The sequence below is a fragment of the Notothenia rossii genome (assembly GCF_949606895.1).
Source record: "Notothenia rossii genome assembly, chromosome: 5".
Lineage (NCBI taxonomy): Eukaryota > Metazoa > Chordata > Actinopteri > Perciformes > Nototheniidae > Notothenia > Notothenia rossii.
Window position 1 is genome coordinate 35,516,470 of NC_136903.1, and position 18,399 is coordinate 35,534,868.

Sequence of the window (18,399 nt, forward strand, 5' to 3'; positions counted from 1 at the left end):
CCAGCAGAGAGCCCCAAACTTTCTTTTCCCTGGCCACATCAACCAGCTCTGACTGGGGGATCCCAAGGCGTTCCCAGGCCAGCGAAGAGATATAATCCCTCCACCTGGTCCTAGGTCTACCCCTTGGTCTCTTCGCAGCTGGACGTGCCTGGAACACCTCCCTAGGGAGGCGCCCAGGTGGCATCCTAACTAGGTGCCCGAACCACCTCAACTGGCTCCTTTCGACGCGAAAGAGGAGCGGTTCAACTCCGAGTCCCTCCCGGATGACCGAACTTCTCACCTTATCCCTAAGGGAGACACCAGCCACCCTGCGGAGAAAACCCATCTCGGCCGCTTGTACCCGCGATCTCGTTCTTTTGGTCATGACCCATCCTTCATGACCATAGGTGAGGGTAGGAACAAAAATGGCCCGGTAGACAGAGAGCTTTGCCTTCTGGCTCAGCTCCCTTTTTGTCACAATGGTGCCATAAAGCGACTGCAGTAGCGCTCCCGCTGCTCCGATTCTCCGACTCATCTCACGCTCCATTGTTCCCTCACTCGAGAACAAGACCCCGAGATACTTGAACTCCTTCACTTGGGGTAAGCACTCATTCCCTACTTGGAGTGGACAGTCCATCGGTTTCCTGCTGAGAACCATGGCCTCAGATTTGGAGGTGCTGATCCTCATCCCAGCCGCTTCACACTCGGTTGCGAACCGATCCAGTGAGTGCTGAAGGTCGCAAACCGATGAAGCCATCAGAACCACATCATCTGCAAAAAGCAGTGGTGCAATCCTTAGTCCACCGACCTGCAGACCCCCTCCCCCACGACTACGCCTCGAAATCCGATCCATGTATATTACAAACAGGATTGGTGACAAAGCGCAGCCCTGGCGGAGGCCAACCCTCACAGGAAATGGGTCTGACTTACTGCCGAGGACCCGGACACAGCTCTCGCTTTGGGAGTACAGCGATTGGATGGCCATGAGTAGAGACCCCCTCACCCCATACTCCCGCAGCATCTCCCACAGTAACTCCCTGGGAACCCGGTCATATGCCTTCTCCAAGTCTACAAAACACATGTAGACTGGATAAGCTTACTCCCAGGCCCCCTCCAGGATCCTTGCGAGAGTAAAAAGCTGATCCGTCGTTCCACGACCAGGACGGAATCCGCATTGTTCCTCCTCAATCTGAGGTTCGACAATCGGCCTGACCCTCCTTTCGAGTACCTTAGAGTAAACTTTCCGGGGGAGGCTGAGTAGTGTGATGCCTCTGTAATTGGCACACACCCTCTGATCCCCCTTTTTAAAAAGGGGAACCACCACCCCGGTCTGCCACTCCTTCGGTACTGTTTCCGACTTCCACGCAACGTTGATGAGATGTGTCAACCATGACAGTCCCTCAACACCCAGAGCCTTCAGCATTTCTGGGCGGATCTCATCCACCCCCGGGGCTTTGCCACTGTGAAGTTGTTTGACGACCTCAGTGACCTCCCCCCGGGAGATTGGTGTCGATCCCCCGTTATACTCCAGCTCTGCCTCTAACATAGAGGGCGGAGTTGTCGGGTTCAGGAGGTCCTCAAAGTGTTCCTTCCAACGCCCTAACACTCCATCAGTTGAGGTCAACAACGTCCCATCCTTACTGTACACAGCTTGGATGGTTCCCTGCTTCCCCCTCCTGAGGTGTCGGACAGTTTTCCAGAACAACTTTGGTGCCGCCCGAAAGTCCTTTTCCATGTCTTCTCCGAACTTCTCCCACACCCGCTGCTTTGCCTCGGCCTCTGTACCTTGCAACTGCCTTGGGAGTCCCCCGGGATAACAAATCCCTGAAGGCCTCCTTCTTCAGTCGGACGGCTTCCCTGACCACCGGTGTCCACCAGGAGGTTCGAGGGTTGCCGCCCCTTGAGGCACCTAGGACCTTGAGACCACAGCTCCCCGCCGCGGCTTCGGCAATAGAGGCTTTGAACACCGACCACTCTGGTTCAATGTCCCCAACCTCCACAGGAATGCCCGAAAAGCTCAGCCGGAGGTGTGAGTTGAAGGCCTCCTGAACTTGGGCGTCCTCCAGACGTTCCCAATTCACCCGAACTACACGTTTGGGCTTACCAGGTCTATCCAGAGGCTTCCCCCGCCACTCGAGCCAACTCACCACCAGATGGTGATCAGTTGACAACTCCGCCCCTCTCTTTACCCGAGTGTCCAAAACATACGGCCTCAGGTCCGATGATACGATAACGAAATCGATCATGGACCTTCTGCCTAGGGTGCTCTGGTACCACGTACACTTATGAGCATCCTTATGTTCGAACATGGTGTTTGTTATGGCCAATCCATGACTAGAACAGAAGTCCAGTAACAAACCACCACTCCGGTTCAGATCAGGGGGACCGTTCCTCCCAATCACTCCCCTCCAAGTGTCTCCATCATTGCCCACATGTGCGTTGAAGTCTCCCAGCAAGATTAAAGAGTCACCTTCAGGAGCCCCATACAGGACTCTTTCCAGGGTCTCCAAGAAGGCCGTATACTCTGAACTGCTGTTGGGTGCATAAGCACACACAACAGTCAGAGTTTTCCCCCCCATAACCCGCAGGCGTAGGGAGGCGACCCTCTCATGCACTGGGGTAAACTCCAACAACGAAGCACACAACCAAGGACTTGTGAGTATCCCCACACCCGCCACCTTGAGCAACTCCGGAGAAGAATAGAGTCCAACCCCTATCCAGAAGTAAGGTTCCAGAGCCGATGCTGTGCGTAGAAGTGAGCCCAACCAGATTCAACTGGTAACGCTCAACCTCCCGCACAAGGTGGTGGGCCCGCAATGTTTGCGATTTATAAAATACTAACTTGATGGGAAAACATGCGGTCCTCCACGCAAACTCTAACCCAGGGATCACCAACTACATTTGTCCAAGGGCCAAAATGTATCCAATAGACACTATCGCGGGACAGCGATTTCTATATAGCCCAGAATTTTGAAGTTGTTGGCCGGGGGGAACCGCATAAAGCTTAGCAGACTCTTCACGCTAACGAAGGATCACTTCTAGGCAGGGTTGGGAGGGTTACTTTGTAAATGTAATCAGTCACTGAATACTGAATACATGCTCTGAAAGTAATCAGAATACAGTTACAGTTACGTGTCTTAAAAAAGTAACATATTCAGATTACTTTTGGAATACTTTATTTTTCCATAACAGATGGGTATGTTTTGGTGAACAGGAGACACTTATTTTACTGTTTTAATGGCTTATCAAGAACTCAAACACAAAATCTTGGTGTCATTCTGGACAGCTCCCTCTCATCTGCACCCCATAAAAAACATCACCCAGACTGCATTCTTTGTACTGTCTTAAAACCTTTCCTTGGAATATGTTATGAATTGTAAGGTGTCCTTGCGTGCTTTGAAAGGAGCCCCTAAATAGAATGAATTATCATTATTATTATTTTTATCTGAAACGATGTAATAACTTTTAAAACTTTTTCCAGTCACTTGCCCCATGCATTCAGCAGCAGCAGGTCATTTATTTGATCCCGTTATGAAATGTCATCATTTCGACAATAAATAAATGCTACATAAACGTTATCTTGCACATTTGATCTAACCATCTCCGTTTCTAACTTTCAATATATTTTAAAAGAGATCTCTCTCTTTCATCTGCGTGCGGGGGCGGGGCCTCACAGACACGCTGCATCTCTCTCTCGCTCACAGACATGCTGCAGCGTTGTGCAGTGTGCACACAGTTCTGCCGGTAATGAATATTACATTTTGTGAGGAAACCTTTCCACCAATAATTCCAATAAGTATTCCAAAATGTATTCACTTCAGGTTTACGACAGTGACTGTAATCAGATTACTCGTTTTTCAAATGTAACGCCAGCTGTATTCTGATTACGTAACGCCGTTACATGTATTTCGTTACAACCCAACCCTGCTTCTAGGCTACTGTCCCGCAGCTCCTGCCTCTCTGTTGGACTCTGTCGCAGCGGGGCTACTGCTGTGGTGCGGAGCACATTAACCAGACTCTTCACAACGAAGGATCACTTCTTCTTCAAGGCAGGGAAGGTTTCGCAGTACGCAGTCCACTGTCCCGCAGCTGCTGCCTCTCTGTTGGACTCCGGTATTGCACCTTACTCACGAGACGTTGTAAAAAAGTAATGGGTGGGGGCCGAACGCAGTAACCACTCCGCCAACGCCACAGTCACCCCCGTCGTGCGGGCCGGATGAGAATGTCTGGCGGGCCGCCAGTTGGTGGTCACTGCTCTAACCCATGCGTACGCACTAAGCACAAAAACGGGAGAGACGAGAAACTGCGACACCATTGGCAGAAGGAAGAATGGAGAGAAATATGTGGAAATAATACCATAAATAAAATGTTACCTCTCATTTATCCTCTATGAAGAATTCATTTTCAAACATTGATTAAAGCCAATCTTAAAATGATTTAACAAACGCCTGTTTGAGATTCCTCAGTGCACACAAAAACATAACTTGGAGAAATAAAAAATACGGAAATGTTATTGATCACCCCTCGAATATGTTAATGTTATGAAATGTTTTCTCATAAATGATGCAGTAAGCAGGAGGACAGAATTGCTTTTAAGTCCTGTCTCCGTCCCCGGTACAAACAAACTGCCTGAGGAAGGCTATGTGTATTTATTTTGTCATTAACCTTTTTCGGACCACTTATTTATTTATTTTGGTGACGATCCGACCTCCATGCTGCTACTCTGGTTCAAACTGCATCCACCAAACAATATGATTTATCTCGACCTCCCCAAAATAACCAAAATCTGACACGGAGTGAGATGTCTTTTTTTAGCTGTTCTGTCGTCATTTCCTGCGATCTTCTTCCTGCAGTCAGTCAAAATTAATGAATGAATGGGCGTTTCTTTGACTATTTATAGGCAAATACGTGAAGCCCGCAAAAGCTGCGCCGCATTTCGAGTTGATTGTGATTTATAAAGGGAAACAGGTGTAGGACGTGCTGTACGCACTTCCCTCGCCGGTACGCAATGTTTTTTGAATTGGAAAATTTCGGAAAATGTCTTTAGCCTACCTATTTTTTTACTTTGTACTAGGCTACGTAAGCAACCTTCCCATGTGAATCCTACGCACGACGTTATAAATGAGGCCCCTGATCTGAAGAGCAACACATTATCCCACTGAGCCACAGCTCCTCCAACCTTCTAGAGAAGAGATGTGTCCTTTAGTTCAAAGTACTGTATATTCTAATAAACTAAACAAACTCATGGTGGCCGTTGCTAATGCTGACGCGATGGCCAGTAGCTCCAATGAGCTATGCTGCATTTTCATTTTTTTTAAAAACGTGTTGTCATTTCAGCTTTGTTACAGGAGCACGTATGACATATGAAAGAGCTACAAATAGAATGGATAACATTTTAGAAATCACAGCATCTTCTGACCCCACATGTTTAAATTCCTGATGTGTGATAACAGATCGACTACTTCTTATGGTCATGTTCCCATATCTCAGCAATGAACTTGATGAGTGAAAGGTTGTCAAACTAATAATCTTTATTTGTTTTAATGAATTACTTAAAAACTTTAAGCAACCTGCGCCTTATCTACGTACATCTGACTCGCACTGTGAGTACATACTTGGACTTGCACTTTCCCTGTATATATATTTAACATATTAATATATCATATATGTATACATGTTAACAATTTTTATTTTATCTTTTCACTTCAATTTTTGTTTGTTATTGTAATATCCTTGTTTGAACTCAATACATATTTATCTTGTATTACTCGCCCTTGGTTGAATCATCCTTTAGTTAATGGGTGTTATACAGTACAGCATGTAGAGTATCATACTGTTTGTACACATACTGTGTGACAGTCCTGTTTTGGAAAGAAAGAAAGAAGTAAAAACTGAAATGCCGTCCTGCTCCTAACATCAGACTGTATGTGACAGTAATGGTGTTGTGTTTGTCTCCTTTTGTCGTTACTGTAAAGCACTGCGCTGCTGCAGCTATATTTATTCCACTGTGCTTTTCGGCTAAAAGGGTTTGGTCCCAGCGATTCAGATGACATCAATCAGATGTTAATGTCATGACTCCTTAATGTACCTATGACCATAATGCATTATGGATGAACCATCGATTCCTAATGGCTAGTTAATGTACTGCATGTGGCCGCCAGGCTGTGGTTTTGTGATAAATGGAAGGAAACCAACCGCCCTCTCTTTACACACACACACACACACACACACACACACACACACACACACACACACACACACACACACACACACACACACACACACACACACACACACACACACACACACACACACACACACACACACACACACACACACACACACACACACACACACACACACACACACACACACACACACACACACACTATTGGTTTTAATCCACTTTTTATAGCTAGAAGGTTAATATCCTCTCAAAGCGTTGTTTGTTTCAGTCTCCTGCATAAATTCATTTTCAGTGTACTTTTTCTTCTCAGCCCCATGATAGCAGTCCAAATATGCCAATGTTGATTGAGAGATACATTTTTCATACAAGACAAAATAATTGTCAGCCCAATTATAAGATGTGCCCAATTGTCAGTTCAACCGGTTAAACAGAGCATCAAAATGGGGAAGAAAGGGGATTTAAGGGACTTTGAATATGGCATGGTTGTTGGTGCCAGATGGGCTGGTCTGAGTATTTCTGCTGTACTGCTGATCTACTGGAATTTTCATGCACAACCAACTCTAGGGTTTACAGGGAATAGTCAGAAAAAGAGAAAATATCCAGTGAGCTGCATTTATCTAGGCCAAAATGCCTTGTTGATGCTAGAGATCAGAGGAGAATGGCCAAACTTGTTCAAGATGATAGAAAGGCAACAGATAATAACTATTAGTTACAACCAAGGTATGCAGAAGACCATCTCTGAACCACAACACGTGGAACCTTGAAGCAAAGGGGCTATAGCAGCAGAAGACCACACCAGGTGCCATTTCTGTTAACTAAGGACAGGAAACTGAGGTTACAAATTGCACCGGCTCACCAAAACCTGCCTAGTATCAACGGTTCAGGCTGGTGGTGTAATGGTGTGGGGGATATTTTCTTGCCATACATAATTTAAAATCTTTGGCGGAGTACAGTTTGTCGCTTTAGCTTAATTTAATAGAGAGTGCTGGTGCCATTTCATGCCAAAATCAAAGCCACGAGCTGCCAGGCAAGACGGGGGGCTGCGCTAGCACCACGTGAGAGGCTAACGGCAGGTGCAGGCGGTGCAGCGAGTAGCGCAACCAGCATGTCGGGGAATGAGAAGGCGAAGCAGGAGTTATGTCATCCATTCAAGTTTCTCTGGGAAAAGCCATGGAGGAGATGGGTCAGGTTAGTAAACTACTGGCGGTCCTGCAGGCTGATATTGACCAAATTAAAGATTGCAATGCGGGGCTCCGGACAAATGTGGACAGCATCTTGAAAAGGCTAGACGAAGCAGAGACTCGGATCTCAGAACTCGAAGATGAGAAAGCCTGTCTTAGCCGAACTGCGGATAAAAAAGCAATGTGATGAGCTCAAAGCGGTAGTGCAGGATGCGGCTAACCGAGTCAGGCGCCAGAACTTGAGGCTGGTAGGACTGAAAGAGAAGATGGAGGCCGGCAAACCAGCAGAGTGTGTGAGAAAAATCCTCTCGGAGACACTGGGTTTTGAGTTGGATCAGACACAGCTACAGAGAGTACATCGGGCCGCTGCACAGGTGAAAGCTGCCAGGTGAAAGCTTACCCCCCTGACATGTAATCATCCGCTTTTTGAGCTACTTGGAACGGAAAAGAGTGCTGGCAGCGGTGAGGGAAAAATATAGAAAAGGGCAAGAGATTAGATGGGAAAGATGCAAGCTTTCTTTCTTCCGAGATAAGACGAGGGATCTGGTGGAGAAGAGAAAAAAGCAGCCTGTCCTCCGACAAAAAACGACCATATAGGCCGATTGTTTATGCCCTTATTACGACCCAGAGACACGTTTTAAAGTGTATGTTGTTCTCTCTCTCTCTCTCTCTCTCTCTCTCTCTCTCTCTCTCTCTCTCTCTCTCTCTCTCTCTCTCTCTATATATATATAATAAATATGAGCATACATTGTCCCAAGCTGCACCTCACCTCCTGGATCCTGGACTACCTCACCAACCGCCCACAGTACGTGAGGACCAGGGAGTGTCAATCAGACACCATCATCAGCAGTACGGGGGCCCCCCAGTGGACGGTGCTGGCACCGTTTCTCTTCACCCTCTACACTGCAGACTTCACCCACAACACCGCAACCTGTCACCTGCAGAAGTTCTCTGACGACTCCGCCATCGTTGGCCTCATCACCAACGAGGATGACAGGGAGTACAGGAAGCTGACGCAGGACTTCACCCTCTGGTGCCAGAGGGACCACCTTCAGCTGAATGCAGCGAAGACCAAGGAGCTGGTGGTGGATTTCAGATGCCGCCAACACTCCCCCCCGACACCAGTGAACATCCAGGGAGCGGACGTTGAGATTGTGAAATCTTACAAATACCTGGGTGTTCATCTGAACAATAAACTGGACTGGACTGATAATTCTGCTGCTCTGTACAAGAAGGGACAGAGCAGACTCTTTCTGCTGAGGAGACTGAGGTCTTTCGGGGTGCAGGGGGCACTCCTTCAGACCTTCTTTGACTCTGTTGTGGCATCAGCCATTTTCTATGGTGTGGCCTGCTGGGGCAGCAGCATCTCGGCTGCTGATGGGAAGAGAATGAACAGACTGGTAAGGAAGGCCAGCTCTGTCCTGGGGAGTCCTCTGGACACTGTGGAGGTGGTGGGAGACAGGAGAATGGCAGCCAAGCTGTCCTCCCTGCTGGACAATATGTCCCACCCCCTCCAGGACACCCTGTCCTCACTGTGCAGCACCTTCAGTGACAGGCTGCTGCACCCCACCTGTCACACGGACAGATACCGCAGGTCCTTCCTTCCTGCAGCGGTCAGACTTTACAACCAGCACTGCCCCTAGTAGACCCTCATACACACGCCACAACACAGACTACAACACCCCGTTGCTGCTAAATACAAACCAACGTTGTGCAATATGTGCTATATATATATGCCATTAATAACTGTGTAATTTATACCTGGCCACTAAATCAATCAATATATATATGCCATTAATAACTGTGTAATTTATACCTGGCCACTAAATCAATCAACATATATATGCCATTAATAACTGTGTAATTTATGCCTGGCTGCTAAACCCTTGTTACTATTACAAGGTATGTATCTTGTATTTTGTAGATTGTGTAACTTGCTGCTGTTAAATACCGTCAAACTATGTCCAATATGTGCTTTATGTGCAATATATACTTTAAATACATTTGCCATCTTTAATAACTGTAATATATACCGGGCTGCTAAATCCTAAGAACTGCTACAGGATTTGATTTGTAGATTTGATTTGTATTTTTGAAAATTATGTAACTTTTTTTTTCTTGCATATTGTTTATTATATTATAACTTAGTACTTTTTTAGCATATTGTTGTGTTGTTTGTTTATTATATTATAACTTAGTACTTTAACGCATTTAAGATATGCAACACTAAGCTGTCTGTGGCTCTTTCCTGCTGTAACGCTGCAAATTTCCCCTCTGTGGGACTAATAAAGGTATTCTGATTCTGATTCTGTAAATACGATGTCCTTTTGTGTTGTCTGTTGTTTTATGTTCATGTTGTAACCTACTTGCTGCCATGTTGGACAGGTCTCCCTTGAAAAAGAGGTCGATGATCTCAATGGGACCATCTGGTTAAAAAAAAAAAAGATTATTTTAAAAAAATCGCAGTAGATTTTGTCAGTCTCACGGCAGTATTGAGACATTTATTTACCGCGATATTCGATATATCGTTACATCCCTAGTTAGAAAGCAAGTAGTCTAGGAACAGTTTACTCATTTATAATAGGAATGCTGATTTCTATACCTTGAGTAAAGATTTCATTATTTGCATGTATAATATATACCACCCTCCAAAATCCTTTTTTACAGTGCAGGATTTAAAGATTGTTCCAGGTCAGGTTTGGGAATTATCTTACCTGTTAGCATTTCTGTTGGCACAGTCAGATGCCCTATATTCCCCAAAATATAATTGAACAAGGGATCTAGCTTCCATATAGGTAGTTTTTGTATTTCTATTGTGTGTTTTATGGTTTGTAGAAAGGCAAATGCTTAATGTATTTAATCATTTTATCCTATCCACTTTTCCAAAAGATACATAACCTTTATCCAAAGAAATGCACTGCATTGGCAGTTGGTGGAAACAAACCATTTCACTGTGTCCAGTCATGAGCTCTTACTTCCTGATAATTGGTCATGTTGATTTCCAGTCACTTCTGCATGCCAGGCTATAGTGATTTATCTCAAATCACCTCGCACAATAAACATATATGTAATATATTTTTGCTTAAGTGCAGCTATAGAGGCTGGCCTATACTGAGTGTCATGTCTTGGCTCATACCTCGAAAGGAAAACCCCTCTCAGGCTACATCTATGCCGGAGCTTTAGGTGTGAATTGATGTTGTGACCCTTGAACTCAGTGGCACATTTGCTTGACAGCATGTTTTGATGTTATTTAGACTGCTGCTGGCTGAAGTCAGCTTGCACAAAATGACTCTGCATCAGTCTCAGCTGGGGTTGACAGCGAGTAAATTGAGCATCACCATCGTATCCCAGAGGACCCCTTGGTCATGTTAGGTGACAAGGACATTCGGAAAACAAGGACACACACACCACCCATATAGATGCAAATCAGCCTATATAAAAGCAGTAGGACAGAGAAGACAGGGGCCCTTTCTCATTTCATCAAATCCCCCTCCTCGATTTCTCGGTCATCCGGTAGTGACCCGGAAATCAATTTCAGCGCGCCATGATGAAGGACATCTCATTTCTCCAAATGCACATCGAGGACCGAGGATCGAGCGTTGAGGAGGCTCTCTGAAGGAGCTGTAACCGAGGATACACTGATGGGTCCTCCACGGTCCTCCACGGCTCCTTCGTGGATGCATTTCCGGGAACAGAGATGTTTCAAAGAGTCGTGACGCACGGCCGGACTTATCTCAGCCAATCCCCTGTATATTATTTTATTAACTGCTCTCATCGCGACTAGGGATGTCCCGATCACCTTTTTTTGCTGCCGATCCGATTCCGATCATTTGATTTGGACAATTTGCCGATACCGTTTTTTCTCGATCCGATCTTTATGCATTGCATTAAGAGAAAAAAAAGAAAAAAAGCATTCAAGTTGTCCCTTAAGGTTATTTTTTTTATTTAAATTGGATATTCTATCCAACATGGATATAGCTTCTTTCTTTCACAGCAGCATTGGATCAGTTCAGTTTTGCAGCATTGGATAGAAACAAAATCAAGCTTGTCAGTACTCGTTAGCTTACTGCTACAATTAGACACTGCGCCCTGCCCACTCTGTTGCCAGATTTGAGAGAAATAAGCAACCAGGTCTATGAACACAAGCCCCAAAGAAGCAACACATACATGATGTTGTGTAATTTGAAACCAAAACTAAGGCCTCAGGATGACTTTAAGACTTGAACATGGTCATTTTTGTTTAGTAACATTGAATACAAAAATAAATAAAAGTATTTATAAAAAAAATTAAAAAAATCCCAATCCCCGATTTTTTTCTCCCGATTCCGATCTTTTGAAAATCACGTGATCGGCTCCGATCCCCGATCACGTGATAGGATCGGGACATCTCTAATCGCGACGCGATGTTTACAGAGAGAACAGCTGTGAGGTCCGTGCAGAAAGCAGAGCAGTGTGTATAATATATATCACTCAGTATAACAGGCCATCTCTCTTTATTTGCTTTAGTTTAGTAGATATCTACAAACAGAGTCGATATTTTTCTAAAACTATTTAGTGCTTCACATAATAAAATACACAACGGCTGTAGCCTGTTTTAGGAGGTGCGTGTGTGGTGTAGGTGTGTGTGGTACAGTGTGTAGGTGTGTGTGTGTGGTACAGTGTGTAGGTGTGTGTGGTACAGTGTGTGCGTAGATGCAGCGGACAGACAGGTCTCAGTTGGTTTGGTGTCCTCTGCTTACTTTTAATACTTTTAAATAAAACTTTTGGCCCGTAATTTATTTTCCTCATTGTTGCGACCAGAGATGGGGGGGGGGGATATATCCAGTCTCTGATAGTGTTACGTTATTATGAGAGTGCTCTGTTTGATTCTGAAATTGTATATATTTATATAAATATATACAATATATATGTGTGTGTGTGTGTGTCTGTGTGTGTGTGTGTGTGTGTGTGTGTGTGTGTGTGTGTGTGTGTGTGTGTGTGTGTGTCCGCATCTGTAGCCTGTTATTGTCTCATTATACCGCACAGTGAATGAATTAAAAGTAAATATATAAGTGGTCATGAACACATCTGTCCATCAGACAGAGGGCTGCTGTGCCTCCTATCATCATTAATGGACGTCTCTTTAAAATGACCGCTCAGAGGAGAGGAGTTCTCATTTCTCTAACCGTCTGCTGCTTCCCCTCCTCTCTCCTCGGCTCCCCTCCTCGGCTCCTCCGCCCGCATCTCCTGTGGGCGGGACTAAGTCTCGAGGATAGGAGTCGAGGAGGTGAGTCGAGGAGGGGAGTTAGAGAAATGAGAAAGGGCCAGGGTGTTCCTCTTCCAGTTTCCTCCGTATCTAATGCATTCACTACATTCTATAGTTTTGCATTATTTTAAAAAAGGTACAATATGTCATTCCGAGCTGCTTGCTCTAAAGAAAAAAGGAGCTGTATATCTCTACTGCTAAGTAGGGGGTGTTGAAATTAATTGTTCCTAAGATACAGTGATGCGGACAATTCTGTATCGATGCAGTGACAGAATATAATTGATTATAGCGTGGTAAAGTTCCATAGTTCAAAATAACTTCCTGGTAGCATTGAATTATGGGAAACTGGGGTTAGTGCAAATATGGCGGAGGAGGGTGAAAATCAAGAGCAAGTAAGAAAGTACGCACGTAGTATTTTGAAAGCCGATATCTGGGCACATTATGGATTTTCTGAACTCAATGAGAAGCACCAACTGGACATGACGCACGCTGTGTGTAAAGTCTGTCACACAAAAATCTAATCGGTTGTTGAAGGAATGACAACCGGAATGACAACACAGAGATGAAGGAACAGAAGTAACAGCGGCACAGAGACACCAAACACAGAGCAGTCTGCTTTATTCACCAACACAAGCAACACCAGAATCAGAAGACAGAGTGACTCTGAATCAGTCCGGTGTCGCTGCGGCTCATTCAAGAACACACATTAATTTATCTTTTAGAAATATTTGCGTCACCGTCATGTCAGGTTTTTGGTGGATTAAAAAAAATGAAGTCTTGGATTTGCAGAGTATGGACCTCTTATCTCCATATTCAGACAATAAATGCTTGTGTAGAGTTTGTGTAGCAGGAGGAAGACTTCCGTGATCATTGTCTCCCTACGAAATTTGCTTCAATAGTCGGCACACTTCCTGGGAGTTTGGCTCGAGTCCATGAAGCCTTCATCTTCTCCCTATTCTAAGGTCACACTGGTGCTACAGGACCACTATCATCTCTAGAGGCACAAGTGATATTACATCTTTTATGGGGCCCTTATTTTTCTGTTGGATCAAAGCAAGATTAGGAAACCCAGTTGCAATATAGCGCCAAGAAATCTGGCTGTACAAATTTCAGTGGGCAGGCATGGTGTATTTGAAATAACACAAGCAATTTTTACGCTCATATTGGTATGAGTATACCAGGGACATTTCATCCGTTGTGCCTTGGATCCAAACCCGGTTACATTATAAGGTGCCTGTTAACACTGAGTGTTTCATGTTAGAGACTAAGGGGCTGTGGTTGTCATTAATGGGATATTTTAGCATCTTTTATTCATGACAGCTAACATGATACTTGTGGTTTTAAATCGACATTTGAATGGCTGGTGTTTTTTATTTCCTGGTAAACTGGTGATTGTTTCACAGCAGCCATCAAACTGTGAGCCACTCTTCCCCTCTTATCTAGCATTGCTGGCAGTACAGTGGATTTTCTATAGATTGGCTATCTAAAACATATAACCAAGTTTAACCACAATCACCGGCCTTTTTTTCTGCTTCAGTATTTTATAATGTATGCTTGATAGGGCCGACATGCAGCTGTCTTTTAATATGAAATATTAATAAAAAACTGAGGGGGGTCTAAACATATTGTATTGCTGGGGTAGTCAAAGACTACCATTGGTAAAGCAACATGTTACCTGATGTTTTTGGTTGTTATTATTATTAATATTGGAAATCTGTATTAAAATGTAGCCTACTGTGAAATATGGAGGCCGAAACAGGAAAAAACAAGTCCTGAAACAGAAGATAGAATCACAAGGGTTCCCTCGACAAATATCCAATGGGATTTTAAATAGAAAATAAGCTCTGTGCAAACACACAATTAAGACTACTTTTATAGTAGTTGGAGCTCAATCCAATCCTCAGAAGTAAATAGCTAACGTTAGGCTACAAACTAATTACATCACAGACGCATGTTTGCACGTCACCACCGCTAAGCTCAAGGCGGCTAATGTTTGGCGTGATGAGGTTTAGTGGTCTCATTTAATCACTTGTTTGCATCCCCAGTTGTTTATGGCACGTTAAAGTTAAGACATTCACCAGTGGGGTATTTACTGACATGTTTTTGTCGAAGAACAAAAAGTTAAAATCTCGAAAGCTTTTGTTAACCACAGACCTTACTTCTGACCAAAAACTTGACTCTGAGACTAGGGGACCAAAAGTAGTAACATGCCAACTAATTTAAGGTTTAAGGACTAATTTCTGCACCAGTTTATGCAAAGTAATGTGAGCTCACCTCCTAAGCCGTTGTGCTGTTGGGGGAGAGTCGACTAGGTGAAGGCTAGCAGGCTAGAGGCTAGCAGGATGCAGGCTGAAGGCTAGCAGGCTGGAGGCTAGCAGGATGCAGGCTGAAGGCTAGCAGGCTGGAGGCTAGCAGGCTGGAGGCTAGCAGCCTGAAGCAGGGTTAGACATTAAGGGTAAAATGCCACTGGCCCTCCGGGCTGGTGGAATTGTATTATCACTGGCACCACCATTGTAACCACTGGCCCGGAGCATTCGTCCACAAAGAAATCGACTTATAATGAAAGAAATTAACACATTTGTTGCAATAGTAATTTATGCACTAACTACATTACTACTTGTACTACTTCCTAATTTTCCTCAATTGTTCATATTTGGTTTATTAAAATAATGATATTGTGGTCATTGTTAAAAAATGTCTGCTATTATTATGAGGATTATTATTTGTATTGTGCGCTTTCTGCCTTCCTGTCATTAGGACTTAGAAATGTAATGGCTATGTAATAGATTAGATTACAACCTTTATTATCCTAAACTGCTGGGACATTTCCCTATAGCCAATACCTTTATATTTTCTACTCTTCACTTACTTGTCAGCATACTGTAGGTCGGCATTGATGTACAGAGCCGACAGAAGACCTTGTTTATATTGGCATCATATTTATGGGTTCAGAACAGTCTCATAATACACACATGCACACAGAAGGATTCACACTTGTATTTCATGATCCACAAAAGGATTCACACTTGTATTTCCGGATCCACACTTGTGTTTTTCAATGCACACACAAATGTGTTCCGTTTCATATACATGTAAATAAAATTCAAACACAGAAAAAAGTTTTAAATGTGTATTTTTGATCCACACATTGTTTTCCGTTTAAATCCCCTGAACCTGCAAACACAAACCGCTTTCTGTGCACGGATCGCTGTGCATTCGTGTGCGGGTTTTTTGAGACTCCCCTGACGCTCACCCGATTCGTACTTGTAATTGTCTTGTAATTTCTCTCATCTATAGCCAATCAGATGTCTCCTCCAGTCTGAGCCAATCACATGAGCGCGCCCCCACGAGGGTAGGATTTCTTGCGTTCGTTACGTAGCGCTTCATTTACGCTTTTTGCACAGTCCGGACTCCGGAGCTCATGGAGCTGACAGGTCAACTTCAACATGGCGTCTAGCACAAGTGTAAGTGATACGTGTCTCGGCGTGAATGATTAAATATGTTTTAGGTATGAATTCTTGTTATGTTAGTGATGTGTTAGCATGGAAGTAATATGGGTGGCATGTAATGCTAGCGTTTGCTGGCAAGTTATCTATATAATGCTACCTAGAATTATAACCTTACATAGCTAAGATTAGCCAAACATTTCTTTAACTTCTTTCATTCTCTTGCTTTCTTTTTTTGGGACAGCTTAGACAGAATTAATCCAAAGTTTGCTGCTCAAATTATTATTCAAAATATATTCCATTGTGTTTAATGATGGGGTGGAATTGAACATTAAGAGCTGACGTGAAATAGGATTAACCAGTGTTGGTAAGCAAACGGTCGAACGTTGAGCACTGTTGGTCATATTTTATCTATCTTTTCTATTCTTTTCCCCCCAGGAATCAGTAAAGCGTGAAATCATTCAGAGACTTCAAGATCGACTGACATACATCTTGGATAGGACACCTGTTGATCTTGAAGGGCTACAGTTTGCCTGCGGTCAGGCTTTTGTTATATTGAGTGCACTGGGTGACATTGTAGATTTAGGGAATAATATACAGTTTGCACTTGCAGACCTGAATAGCAAGAGAGAGATAATCAACAGATATTTGTGATCCTTGAGTAGGTCTGGGCGATATGGTCTCTAAATGATATCGCGATATTTACTGACTATATCGCGATATACGATATATATCGCGATATTCTGAAATGTCCTATAAAAAATCGACTAATAATGAAGAAAATTAACACATTTGTTGCAATATTAATTTATGCACTAACTACATTACTACTTGTACTACAACATTTGAATCATCAGTTCTTCCTCATTTTCCTCAATTGTTCATATTTGGTTTATTAAAATAATGATATTGTGGTCATTGTTCAAAAATGTCTGCTATTATTATGAGTAGTATTATTATTATTAGTATAATGCGCTTTCTGTCTTCCTGTCATTATCAGGAATTAGACATGTAATGGCTATGTATTAGATTAGATTAGAACCTTCATTCTCCTAAACTGCTGGGACATTTCCCTATAGCCAATACCTTTTATATTTTCTACTCTTCACTTACTTGTCAGCATAGGTCGGCATTGATGTACAGAACCGACAGAAGACCTTGTTTATATTGGCATCATATTGGGAGGTGCAGTGACGCGTCCTAAAACCAGGAAGTAAGCTGCTGGTTCCCTCGACAAAAAAGCAATGGGATTTCTCCATAGGGTTTTGGAAAATAGCTGGAAATAAGGTCTGTGGAAAACAAACCTGTTTGATAAATGCACGTTTTGTTCAGCCGGATAATATCCACATGTCTACCCTACTTTTATAATTTTCAAATCATAAATCTAATCGATAGATTATAAAAGGTTTTTAGGACGCGTCACTGCACCACTAGAAAACAACTCCATCGATCAAGCTGGCTGAAACTTTCTCTCCCTCTTCTTCTCATGCTACCTGTCACTCTCCTTTAACTCGTCCGGTGACTTTCTTTTATTTGAAGATAGTTTTTTGCCCGGCGCTCACGGGCAAACGGGAGCAGCGCGAGCAGGCTCCCGTTTGCCTTTCACCCAACAACGACAACCGCCTCACGAAACGCTATGTTGTAGCGTTAATAAACAAAACTATTTAACAACATTGCTTGTCAAAGTACCTATACCACTGGACAATTTAATTGTTTTTAAGCAATATTTTTAGTGGCCCGAGCGGGCAAGTGGAAAGTACGTTATGCTGGCCCGGGGTGTCTAAATAGGGCTTCCGAACCAGCGGGCCATTTATAATGTCGAGCCCTGCTCTCTGTCACTGTGCATGTGTTTAATGTTTGTGTGCAAGTTAGACGGGGCCTGCGTGTGTGCCTGCGTGTGTGACTGTGTCTATGAGGGAGAAAGGAAAGCTCATTTTGGCCGCGGCGGGAAATTGATTTGACAACATAATACTCGATGTTCACGATGTGGTCATTTACGACATCGCATGGAGTGCAATCCACGATGTATCGTGTAAACTCGATATATCGCCCATGCCCTACCCTTGAGTTGCAAAAATGGTGTGAACGTCCACGATTGAATGTGTCAGTAGAGGCTCTGACACATCTGGTTGAACTGGGACTGCCATCGAGTTGCATCGCCAGACTCCTGGGTGTGTCTAGAGCAGGGGTCGGCAACCCGCGGCCCTTTAGAGAAGCCCCTCACTGCAGTGCGCAGTACCACACGCCCCTTCTTCTCAACCTCAAGATCGCCCCTCCTTCTCAACCTTTGAGACACGTGACGGGACGGCCCCTCCTTCTCAACCTTTGAGGCACGTGACGAGCTTCACTGATGACGCGTTG